Source organism: Schistocerca serialis, chromosome 8 (genome assembly GCF_023864345.2).
Source record: "Schistocerca serialis cubense isolate TAMUIC-IGC-003099 chromosome 8, iqSchSeri2.2, whole genome shotgun sequence".
NCBI lineage: Eukaryota > Metazoa > Arthropoda > Insecta > Orthoptera > Acrididae > Schistocerca > Schistocerca serialis.
This window is the reverse complement of record NC_064645.1, coordinates 397447935-397461674: the sequence shown is the minus strand read 5'-3', so window position 1 is coordinate 397461674 and position 13740 is coordinate 397447935.

Sequence of the window (13740 nt, the reverse complement as noted above, 5' to 3'; positions counted from 1 at the left end):
GACAAAGTTATCGCTTTACATGAACTGTGCATCCCATGCACAATTCTGCCCATCAAAATGACGACAGCGTGGAAATAGTGTGCAAGACACTTGAAATTGCCATGAAGTTTACTGCGTTCTACGATACGGAAACTATTAGCATTTCAGAGCAGATGTATAAAAGTGAGTGAAAATAATGTCATGTAAATTCTGCTTTTAAGGAAAGATCATAAAGCTGGTTCCTCTTTGAGAAATCGCGTGTGGACTTAAAAGGTCGTGTTGCACCACATGTAAGAAGAAGAAACATCTACCAACCAAAGGTTCAACGTTTCGCGACATTTCTGCTCGTATTGGTCGGAGTCGCATGACTGTCGTGCTAATTGGGAAATGATGTATTGAGGAAAATCATATTCAAATTGAAACTTCCTGGCAGATTAAAACTGTGTGCCCGACCGAGACTCGAACTCGGGACCTTTGCCTTTCGCGGGCAAGTGCTCCACCATCTGAGCTACCGAAACACGACTCACACCCGGTCCTCACAGCTTTACTTCTGCCAGTATCTCGTCTCCTACCTTCCAAACTTTACAGAAGCTCTCCTGCGAACCTTGCAGAACTAGCACTCCTGAAAGAAAGGATACTGCGGAGACATGGCTTAGCCACAGTCTGGGGGATGTTTCCAGAATGAGATTTTCACTCTGGAGTGAGTTCGAGTCTCGGTCGGTTACACAGTTTTAATCTGCCAGGAAGTTTCGTATCAGCGCACACTCCGCTGCAGAGTGAAAATCTCATTCTGCATATTCAAATTTATGCAGAATCTTACCGGTCCAGAGCGACTAGCGCCCGAGAGGATGACAATACCGTTCGCTCAGCCGTGCGGGATCTTGCAGTCACAGCACATGCCATCATTCAGGAAATGGGTTTGTTGGCGATAAGACTAGAATCCATACAAACGGTGTGACTGCGTCTGCAGCGCCAGGACTGTCAACTCGGTGGCCATTGCAGCTGCTTACCTCGACTCGGCAAGCAGATATTGGCGCGCCGACAGCGGTGCGTCCAACGAGAACACTGGACACAGGAATGGCACCACGTCGTAATTTCAGACGAGTCACGGTTCAGCTTACAGCATCACGGCAGACGTATCCGTGTGACCAGGATTCGAGGCGAACGAACATTGCTTAAGTGAATTGTTAATCACATCCCTTTAGGATGCAGTGCAATCCCCTCTGGTTCATGTACCCATTATTTTTGCCACCCGGCGTTTCATTTCTGACGTGATAAGAGCGTAGGCGTATCTTCGAGCTTTCCGTGACGTTACCTTCCTACAACGCAACGTAAGAGTGCAAATTTCCCTTTCAGTCCTAAGACACCGGTATTCGCCAGTGATCCTGACAAGTACATACTTCACGTCTCCCAGCCATTGGCAACATATGGCCATGGGTTTCCGAGATACTGGCGCGATACGACTTACCATCCTCTATTGTTGGTGGATTCTGGCATCAAGTTGAACCAGCATGGAGTGAGGTACCCGTGCGTGTCGCCCAAACTCAGTTCGCCTCTATACACAGTCACTTTAGAACGTTGTTTCTGCCGAAGGTGGCAGTTCTGTATACTAAATTTCGCACCCCGTAAACCCTCCAAATCATGTATATATTTAATCATGTATTCTCCCTACCTTGCTTTACGTGAATACACAATAAAATGTCGGTATTATCTAGCCTGTTTGATGCACTACTCTTAGTGGCCAGCAATTTATTTGACCAAATTCGAGGGCTTACAGATGTGTTCGCACGAATGTTCATGATTCACTGAGGAGGATGGCTGAAATACGAGTGGAAACGACAGGAAACAACTTCGAGTCCCTCCTTTACCGTCTGCACACAGCTTTCCATCGATGGACTGAAACTATCATTTCTCTACCTGTGTTATTGTATTCGTATATGTCCTCTTCGTTGTTTTTTTGTTTTGGAGTATCAGTCTCCTTGCTGGTTTGAGGCAGTCCGTCAATTACTCTCTTGTGCCAACCTTCGCCGGCCGGTGCGACCTTGCGGTTCTAGGCGCTTCAGTTTGGAACCGCGTGACCGCTACGGTTGCAGGTTCGAATCCTGCCTCGGGCATGGATGTGTGTGATGTCCTTAGGTTAGTTAAGTTTAAGTATTTCTAAGTTCTAGGGGACTGATGACCTCAGCAGTTAAGTCCCATAGTACTCAGAGCCATTTGAACCATTTTGCCAACCTTACCATGTTGCACTTGCAACCTACGTCCTCAATTATTTATTGTATGGGGTATTGTCTCTGTCTTCCTTTTCAATTTTTGTCTTCTACAGCTCCCTCTAGTACCATGGAAGTTATTCCCTGTTCTCTTCACACAAGTCCTATCGTCCTATTCCTTCTTCTTGTCAGTGTTTTCCACATGTTCCTTTCGTCGCTGATTCTGTGGACAACATCCTCATTCCTTACCGTATGAGGCGACAAAACTTTCAAGATTCTTCTGTAGCACGATGTTATATGCCTTTTTTTTAAAAAAAAAAAAAAAAAAGAAAAAACAGAAGTAAACGCACTTGTTGAGCAGGTGAACTCGTAAGAATGATCGGGGCTGGACCGCTTTGGCGATAAGGACATCAGAGACTTTGATTAAGGTCAGAATGAAGAAGATTGTGGTAACTTCGGAAAACGTAAATATGGCTTACTAGATAGGCGGGCGGAGGGGGGGGGGGGCATATCCGAAGTGTCGTCTTCCCAAAACACAGTCATTGTCTCACCACTGCTCCGTCTGGTTCAATGAGTGAACTCGGGAGTTGAAAATCCCCACCACTTTCTGCACAGTTTGCACCCCTGAGGAGACTGGGTGGTCACACCCTCAGGCACTGTCGCAGTCCCATAGCCGGGCTCATTCCAGCCCTAATGAACGCATGGCCTCATACCTCAAGCCGCGCCGCCAGCGAATATGAGAACGAACGCCGCAGTGCTAACTACCACCGCATCATCTCGCATTAATGGAAGTTTCCGCATTTCATTTTCTGCCCCGCTGTCCTCCCGTCGCCGGCCGAAGTGGCCAAGCGGTTCAAGGCGCTACAGTCTGGAACCGCGCGTCCGCTACGGTCGCAGGTTCGAATCCTGCCTCGGGCATGGATGTGTGTGATGTCCTTAGGTTAGTTAGGTTTAAGCAGTTCTAAGTTCTAGGGGACTGATGACCTCAGCAGTTAAGTCCCATAGTGCTCAGAGCCATTTGAACCATTTTTCCTCCCGTCGACTAAGTCCAGCTTTAAAGTCATAGTTTAAGTTTATACTTCCAGACTTCAGCTGCGTTACATACCCTGTGGTAGTCCTATCCGTTAGAGGCTAAAATCTAAATCTATACATTTAACTTACCCTTAGTGCAGGAATGTCTACGTTTTCTGATGCTTTGAGAATATTTTAACTTTGACAGCGTGAACGCCTAAGTCGCTATAGGCAATTTACACATACAATGCATGTCTGAATTTTAAGTTACCAATTAATGACTGCTGAAGCCTATGAATTCGGCTGCGATTTTATCAAAACTGATGTACGAAGATCCAACATACTGATGGTTTGCCGCGTTCAACTGGTAAGAATTCAGATTGTATTGTCATACGACGTTTTATCATGTTGTATCTGCACAGTGGTTAATGGTGAGAAATAATGCTTATTTGGTTACTCAGACGGAGACTGCTTGGAAGTGTGTAATTACACTCACGTCTGAGGCGATTGTTTGGAAATGAACGTGATTACTGGAACTAAACACCACAAAGTAATGATTATTAACGAATGTGAAACGGGTATTAAAGGAAAATAAAGATTTAAAAAAATTATGTATACCATCTACTTTAGGGGATAAATTCGTTGATCAGCCAATGATTTGAACCCACATTTCAATTCGATGTGTATGTAGTTCTTAGTAAATACATAGGTGAAACAGCATACTCAAGGCGTAGTATTATCATGGTTTTAATGAAAATCTTACCAACTAGTGCAATATTGGTTGCTCAGTTGCATGCTATTTCAGATGAATAGTTCGTATAGTATTACAGTACGTGCCCTAAAATACCGTCTTATGTAATTTAAAGTGAGGTAATAATAGGCTCGCAATATTTTGCTTCACAGTAAATTTTTATCGCGAAAATGCACATCATCTTCGGTTACTTTCATTGAAATTTCGAAAAGAAAACAGTGTTCTCATTGTCATTGGCTAATGTGTCTGGAGCGGATTATCATCTGACCACACAATGTGGTGGACCGCTTACAAAAACCACAAGATACGCATATGATTCAAATATTTTACCCAGAAATCTTCATCCTTGCCGCAATCGGTGAGAGATAAATGAAAATTAATAATGTAATAATTGATACACAAATATTAAGTATAGTTTATGTCAAAATAGCACCCATGGGAACAAGGAAAGTCCTCATTCTACTATGAGGTTTAAAACTATATTATTTAACACTTTTTTAGCATCAGACCATGATGATAATTGGATACTCAAAAAAATGGTTCAAATGGCTCTGAGCACTATGGGACTTAACATCTATGGTCATCAGTCCCCTAGAACTTAGAACTACTTAAACCTTACTAACCTAAGGACAGCACACAACACCCAGCCATCACGAGGCAGAGAAAATCTCTGACCCCGCCAGGAATCGAACCCGGGAACCCGGGCGTGGGAAGCGAGAACGCTACCGCACGACCACGAGATGCGGGCTTGGATACTCAACAAGCGTCCCTATTAATGGAGTAAAGATACTTGGTACGCTGACTAGAGAACACTAGCACTTGAAGTGAACCAGGACTTGTGAGAAAACGTTTTACTCTTGTTCCTGAACTTCTCTACACTGAACTGACAGAAGATCTTCAAACTGGCGTCATGGCGCATTGTCATTCATAAAAATTCCATCCTTGTTTGGAAACATGAAATCCATGAATGGCTGAAAATATTCTCCAAGTAGCCGAACGTAACCATTTCGAGTCAATGACCGGTTCACTTGGACCAGAGGACTCAGTCCATTCCACGTAAACACAGCGCACATCACTACGGAGCCACCACTAGATTCCTCAGCGCTTATTGACAACCTAGATCCATGGTTTCGTGGGGTGTGCGCCACACTCGAACCGTACCATCAGCTGTTATGAACTATAATAGGGATTTACCTGACCAGGCCGCGCCTACACTCCCACCGATATGGTGACAAGCCCAGGAGAGGCACAGCAGGCGATGTCGAGCTGTTAGCAAAGGCACTCATGTTGGTCGCTCGTTAACGCCAAATTTCACCGCACTGCCCTAACGGACACGATCGTTGTAAGTCCCACATTCATTTCTCTGGTTATAGTATGTGTTAGTGTTGCTTTACAGTTAGCACTGACAACTCTACGCAAAGGCCGTTGCTCTCGGTCGTTAAGTGAAGGCCGTCGACCACTACCTTATCTATTGTGAGAGGTTATGACTGAAATGAACTATGGCTCTAAGCACTATGGGACTTAACATCTGAGGTCATCAATCCCCTAGACTTAGAACTACTTAAACCTAACTAACCTAAGGACATCACACACATCCCTGCCCGAGGCAGGATTCGAGCCTGCGACCGCAGCAGCTGCGCTGTTCCGGACTGAAACGCCTAGAACCGCTCGGCCACAGCGGCCGGCATCTATGCAGAACGGAAATGCACCTCGCCTCGCTCCGCCCCCCCCCCCCTTTTTTTTTGCTTCGGTTTCTTTCCTGAGATATAATAATGCTTATTTAATCACGTAAATTAAATATTGTGCAAAGCTATAAAGACTTTTCTTAAAAATTTTCTTAAATTTGGTCTTCTTAAATAAAGTTGTACTTTAACACATTCAGTACGAAACTTGTATATACGTTACATTGTAATATAATTCCTAACAATGGTACTGGCAAAACAAAAAATGTTGATGAAATTTTACTTACACTTTCTCCGGTACCTTTAAATATTAAGTTGGAAACAAGTGTCATCTTGGACGTTTTCAGGTTTGCAGACTGTGGAGCAGAGTTAAAAGGTGGGCCATGCTTGGTTTCGATAATACATTTCTATAGACAGGACTGAACTTACTTTGTTTCATTTATTACCGATTCTCGAGTGAATAATAGGTGGGCTTCTAGGTCCATAAAGGAATCTTAAAGTATTTCATAGAAAATTCTTCCGCACGTTTAAATATCAGTTATTTAAAGCACTGTCTGATGTACATTCGAAAGAAATAGTCTATTCTTATACCACTATTGCTTCCTTTGAACGTACACTAACAGAACGTTATGACCACTGACCTACTATCGATGTAAACCCGTCCAGGCGATAGCAGCGTCACCTGGCGAGGAATGACTGCTAGTCACACACACGCACTGTGCATGTGGTATCAGTGAGCGTGCTGTCCGCGTCTAGAATTAGGATGGATTTCGATCTGTCTGAGTATGACCGAGGGCACAGTGTGATGGGCCGGCGGCTCTGCACGAGCGTTTTGGAAACTGCACGACTTTTCCGGCGTTGGAGGAGTGCTGTGGTGAGTCTTCAACACGTGGCGAAATCAGTGTGAGACAAACTCCAGGCGTCGTGGGGTTGAGCACCCAACCCTCATTACAGATGTCGGACGTCGTAGGCGGGCAGACTGGTAGAACAGAACAGGCGGGAGCTGTAGCGGAACTCACATCAGATTTAAAGGTGGCCAGAGTACAAGTGTGTCTGAACACATAGTGAACCGAACACTCCTAGACAATGGGCCTCCGCAGCCGAAGATCGATGCGAGTGCCAACGTTAAGCCGCTCGACTTGAGGCGTTATGTCACGGACTGCGCAGTCCCTCCCGTCGGAGGTTCGAGTCCTCCCTGGGGTATGGGTGTGCGTGTTGTTCTTAGCATAAGTTAGTTTAAGTACTGTGTAAGGCTAGGGGCCGCTGACCTAAGCAGTTTGGTCCGTTAGGAATTCACACAGTTGAACATTTTACCAGTGTTAACACGACGAATTTTGCAGCTACAACTGAAATGAACACGTCACCATCGGTCCTGGACGTTGCATGGTTTGATGAATCCTTATATGGTCTTCATCATACCGGTGGGAGGGCGCCAATCCGTCGTCTTCCAGGGGAACAGCTCGTTGCCACCTGCGGGACGGATACAAGGTAGCAGTGGCTCCATTACACTTTGGGGAAAATTCATGTGGGCATACATGGTTCAAAATGGCTCTGAGCACTATGGAACTTTACTTCTGAGGTCATCACTACCCTAGAACTTGTTGTTGTTGTTGTTGTTCTTGTAGTCTTCAGTCCTGAGACTGGTTTGATGCAGGTCTCCATGCTACCCTATCCTGTGCAAGCTTCTTCATCTCCCTGTACCTACTGCAGCCTACATCCTTCTGAATCTACTTAGTGTATTCATCTCTTGGTCGCCCTCTGCGATTTTTACCCTCCACGCTGCCCTCCAATGCTAAATTTGTGATCACTAGATGCCTCAGAATATGTCCTACCAACCGGTCTCTTCTTCTTGTCAAGTTGTGCCACAAACTCCTCTTCTCCCCAATTCTATTCAATACCTCCTCATTAGTTATGTGATCTACCCACCTAATCTTCAGCATTCTTCTGTAGCACCACATTTCGATAGCTTCTATTCTCTTCTTGTCCAAACTATTTATCGTCCATGTTTCACTTCCACACATGGCTACTCTCTATACAAATACTTTCAGCAACGACATCCTGACATTTAAATCTATACTCGATGTTAACAAATTTCTCTTCTTCAGAAACGCTTTCCTTGCCATTGCCAGTCTACATTTTATATCCTCTCTACTTCGACCATCATCAGTTATTTTGCTCCACAAATAGCAAAATTCCTCCTTTCAAGACACTGTCCATTCCGTTCAACTGCTCTTCCAAGTCCTTTGCCGTCTCTGACAGAATTACAATGTCGTCGGCAAACCTCAAAGTTTTTATTTTTTCTCCATGGATGTTAATACCTACTCCGAATTTTTCTTTTGTTTCCTTTACTGCTTGCTCAATATACAGATTGAATAACATCGGGGAGAGGCTACAACCCTGTCTCACTCCCTTCCCACCCACTGCTTCCCTTTCATGTCCGTCGACCCTTATAATTGCCATCTGATTTCTGTACAAATTGTAAATAGCCTTTCGCTCCCTGTATTTTACCCCTGCCACTTTTAGAATTTGAAAGAGAGTATTCCAGTCAACATTGCCAAAGGTTTGCCTTTCCTTAATCTTTCTTCTAAGATAAGTCGTAAGGTGAGTATTGCCTCACGTGTTCCAACATTTCTACGGAATCAAAACTGATGTTCCCCGAGGTCGGCTTCCACCAGTTTTTCCATTCGTCTGTAAAGAACTCGCGTTAGTATTTTGCAGCTGTGACTTATTAAACTTATAGTTCGGTAATTTTCACATCTGTCAACACCTGCTTTCTTTGGGATTGGAATTATTATATTCTTCTTGAAGTCTTAGGGTATATCCCCTGTCTCTACATCTTGTTCACTATATGGCAGAGTTTAGTCATGACTGCCTCTCCCAAGGACGTCAGTAGTTCTAATGAAATGTTGTCTACTCCCGGGTCCTTGTTTCGACTCAGGTCTTTCAGTGCTCTGTCAAACTCTTCACGCAGTATCGTATCTCCCATTTCATCTTCATCTACATCCTCTTCCATTTCCATAATATTGTCCTCAAGTACACTGCCCTTGTATAGACCCTCTATGTAGTCCTTCCACCTTTCTGCTTTCCCTTCCTTGCTTAGAACTGTGTTTCCATCTGAGCTCTTGATATTCATACAAGTGGTTCTCTTTTCTCCAAAGGTCTCTTTAATTTTCCTGCAGGCAGTATCTATCTTACCCCTAGTGAGATAAGCCTCTACATCCGTACATCTGTCCTCTAGCCATCCCTGCTTTGCCATTTTGCACTTCCTGTCGATCTCATTTTTGAGACGTTTGTATTCCTTTTTGCCTGCTTCATTTACTGCATTTTTATATTTTCTCCTTTCATCAATTAAATTCAATATTCCTTCCGTTACCCAAGGATTTCTACTAGCCCTCATCTTTTTTGCCTGCTTGATCCTCTGCTGCCTTCACTACTTTATCCCTCAGAACTACCCATTCTTCTTATATTGTATTTCTTTCTGCCATTCCTGTCAATTGTTCCCTTATGCTCTCCCTGAAACTCTCTACAACCTCTGGTTTAGTCAGCTTATCCAGGTCCCATCTCCTTAAATTCCCACCTTTTTGCAGTTTCTTCAGTTTTAATCTACAATTCATAACCAATAGATTGTGGTCAGAGTCGACATCTGCTCCTGGAAATGTCTTACAGTTTAAAACCTGGTTCCTAAATCTGTGTCTTACCATTATATAATGTATCTGATACCTTCTAGTATCTCCAGGATCCTTCCATGTATACAACCTTCTTTTATGATTCTTGAACCAAGTGTTAGCTATGATCAAATTGTGCTCTGTGTAAAATTCTACCAGACGGCTTCCTCTTTCATTTCTTACCCCCAATCCATATTTACCTACTATGTTTCCTTCTCTTCCTTCTCCTACTCTCGAATTCCAGTCACCCATGAGTATTAAATTTTCGTCTCCCTTCACTATCTGAATAATTTCTTTTATTTCATCATACATTTCTTCAATTTCTTCATCATCTGCAGAGGTAGTCGGCATATAAACTTGTACTACCGTAGAAGGTAAAATCAAAATGTTTATAATCATATGAATATTTAACGATGGAATATAAATCGGAAAGAATATAGATACTCGAAAGATGGATAATTAGAGTCATCAAGGACGGAGTACAAACTGCAGACGATTGAGAAATGAGAAGTAACTAGAAGATGTACACAAACGTGGAGAAAGTGTCAGAAGTAATGGCAAAGTGCAAATTAATCCTCTTTTAACAGCTCTACCAAATGAATTACAATAGGCTAACGAAACAATGATTCCTCTATTTCTGGAAAAAAATCGACTACGGCATGCGCAAAAAATAAGAAGAGAACTAGAAAGGAACAGTATCAACGAAGGAGAAGCTACAGTAAGAGAACATTTTAAGTATAAATTTCCAGATTTAGAGGACTTCAAAGCCAGAAGAAGTTACAAACCTGGAACATGTGGACAGGAGGCAGGAAAAGACAACATGGGATGAAGATCAAGTAGTACTGGATAAATAGAAAACAACATAGAAGTAAGAGGAACTGAACCAGTTACGTGATCCCAATTGATTTTTTTTTTCTTTTGTATTTTGGGTCGTCAGTCTTCTAATTGGAATGATGCGGCCCGCCATGAATTCCTCTCCCGTGCCAACCTCTTCATCTCAGAGGAGCACTTCCAACCTATGTCCTCAACTATTTGCTGGATGTATACCAATCTGTGTCCTCCTCTCAGTTTTTGTCCTCTACAATTCCTTCTAGCACCATGGAAATCATTCCCTCATGTCTTAACAGATGGATTATCATCGATCCTTCTCGTTATCAGTGTTTTCCACATATTCGTTTCCTCTCCGAGTCTATGCAGAACCTCCTCTTTCCTTACCTTATCAGTCCACCTAATTTTAACATTCGTCTGTAGCACGACATCTCAAATGCTTCGATTCTCTTCTGTTCCGGTTTTCCCACAGCCTATGTTTCATTACCATACAATGCTGTACTCCAGAAGTACTTCCTCAGAAATTTCTTCCTCAATTAAAGTCCTAACCATAGATGTTAAGTCCCATAGTGCTCAGAGCCATTTGAACCATTTAAAGTCCTATGTTTGATACTAGACTTCTCTTGGCCATGAATGCCCTTTATTCCAATGCTAGTCTATTTTTGATGTCCTCCTTGCTCCGTCCGCCATGGATTACTTTGCTGCCTACGTAGCTGAATTCGTTATCTTCATCTACTTCGTGACCATCTGTCCTGATGTTAAGTTTCTCGCTGTTCTCATTTCTCCTACTTCTCATTACTTTCGTCTTTCTTCGATTTATTCTCACTCCATATTCTGTACTCCTTACATTGTTCATTCCGTTCAGAAGATCATGTAATTCTTCTTCACTTTCACTGAGGATAGCAATGTCATCAGCAAATCGTATCACTGATATCCTTTCATCTCGAATTTTAATTCCACTCCTGAACCTTTCTTTCATTTTCATCACTGTTTCTTCGATGTACAGATTGAACAGTAGGGGGGAAAGACTACATTGCTGTCTAACACCCATTTTAATCCGAGCACTTTATTCTTGGTAGTCCATTCTTATTATTCCCTCTTGGCTCTTGTATATATTGTATATTACCCGTCTCTCCCAATAGCTTACCCCTAGTTTTCTTGGAATTTCGAGCATCTTGCACGATTTTACATTGTCGAAGGCGTTTTCCAGGTCGACAAATCCTATGAGCGGGTCTTGATTTTCCTTTAATCTTGCTCCCATTATCAACCGCAATGTCAGAATTGCCTCTATTGTGACTTTACCTTTTCTAAAGCCAAACTGATCGTCATCTAGCACATCCTGAATTTTCTTTTCAATTTTTATGTATATTATTCTTGTCAGCAACATGGATGCATGGGCTGTTAAGCTGACTGTGCGATAATTCTCGCACTTGTCAGCTCTTGCAGTCTTCGGAATTGTGTGGATGATATTTTCCCGAAAGTCAGATGGTATGTCGCCAGACTCATACAATCTACACACCTACGTGAATAGTCGATTTGGTGCTACTTCCCCCAATGAGTTTAGAATGTCTGATGGAATGTTATCTATCCCTTCAGCCTTATTTGATCTTACGTCCTCCAAAGCTCTTTTAAATTCTGATTCTAATACTGGATTCCCTGTCTCTTCTAAATCAACTCCTGTTTCCTCTTCTATCACATCATACAAATCATCCCCCTCATGCAGGCTTTCAGTGTATTCTTCCCACCTATTCGCTCTCTCCTGCCCATTTAGCAGTGGAATTTCCGTTGCAGTCTTAATGTTAGCAACCATGCTTTTAGTGTGACCGAAGGTTCTTTTGACTTTCCTGTATGCTGAGTGTCCTTCCGACAGTCATTTCTTTGTCGACGTCTTCACATTTTTCCTATTCCTGAGTTTCCCGGAACATTTTTGTAATTCCTCCTTCCATCGATCAAATGAAGTATTTCTTGTTACCAATGGTTTCTTCGCAGTTACCTTCTTTGTACCTATGTTTTTCTTTCCAACGTTTGTGTTGGGCCTTCTGAGAGTTGTCCATTTCTCTTCAACTGTAGTGCCTACTGAGCTATTCCTCATTGCTGTATCTATAGCCTTAGAGAACTACAAGCGTATCTCGTCATTCCTTAGTACTTCTGTATACAACTTCATCGTTACTACACTGTGTTCTGAGTCTATTTCTGCTCCTGCGTACACCTTACAATCCAGTATCTGATTTCGGAATCTCTGCCCGACCAAGATGTAATCTAACGGAAATCTTCCCGTATCACCCGGTCTTCCCCAAGTATACCTCCTCCTCTTGTGATTCTTGAACTGAGTATTCGCTGTTACCAGCTGAAACTAGTTACGGAACTCAACTAATCTTTCTCCTCTCCCATTCTTTGTCCCAGGCCCACATTCTCCTGTATCCTTTTCTTCTTTTCCTTACTCTACAAATGCATTCAATTCTTCCTTGACTATTAGATTTTCGTCTCCTGTTACGTACTGTATTACCTTTTCAATATCCTCCTATACTTTCTCTGTCTCTTCATCTTCAGCTTGCGATGTCGGCATATACAGGGTGTTACAAAAAGGTACGGCCACACTTTCAGGAAACATTCCTCACACACAAATAAAGAAAAGATGTTTGTTATGTGGGCATGTGTCCGGAAACGCTTAATTTCCATGTTAGAGCAAATTTTAGTTTCATCAGTATGTACTGTACTTCCTCGATTCACCACCAGTTGGCCCAATTGAAGGAAGGTAATGTTGACTTCGGTGCTTGTGTTGACATGCGACTCATTACTCTACAGTACTAGCATCAAGCACATCAGTACCTAGCATCAACAGGTTAGTGTTCATCACGAATGTGGTTTTGCAGTCAGTGCAATGTTTACAAATGCGGAGTTGGCCGATGCCCATTTGATGTATGGGTTAGCACGGGGCAATAGCCGTGGCGCGGTACGTTTGTACCGAGACAGATTTCCAGAACGAAGGTGTCCCGACAGGAAGACGTTCGAAGCAATTGATCGGCGTCTTAGGGAGCACGGAACATTCCAGCCTATGACTCGCGACTGGGGAAGACCTAGAACGGCGAGGACACCTGCAATGGAGGAGGCAATTCTTCGTGCAGTTGACGATAACCCTAATGTCAGCGTCAGAGAAGTTGCTGCTGTAAAAGGTAACGTTGGCCACGTCATTGTATGGAGAGTGCTACGGGAGAACCAGTTGCTTCCGTACCGTGTACAGTGTGTGCAGGCACTATCAGCAGCTGATTGGCCTCCACGGGTACACTTCTGCGAGTGGTTCATACAACAATGTGTCAATCATCATTTCAGTGCAAATGTAGTCTTTACGGGTGAGGCTTCATTCCAACTTCATCAAATTGTAAATTTTCACAATCAACATGTGTGGGCTGACGAGAATCCACGCTCAATTGTGCAATCACGTCATCAACACAGATTTTCTGTGAACGTTTGGGCAGGTAATGTTGGTGACGTCTTGATTGGGCCCCATGTTCTTCCACCTACGCTCAATGGAGCACGTTATCATGATTTCATACGGGATACACTACCCGTGCTGCTAGAACATGTGCCTTTACAACTACCACACAACATATGGTTCA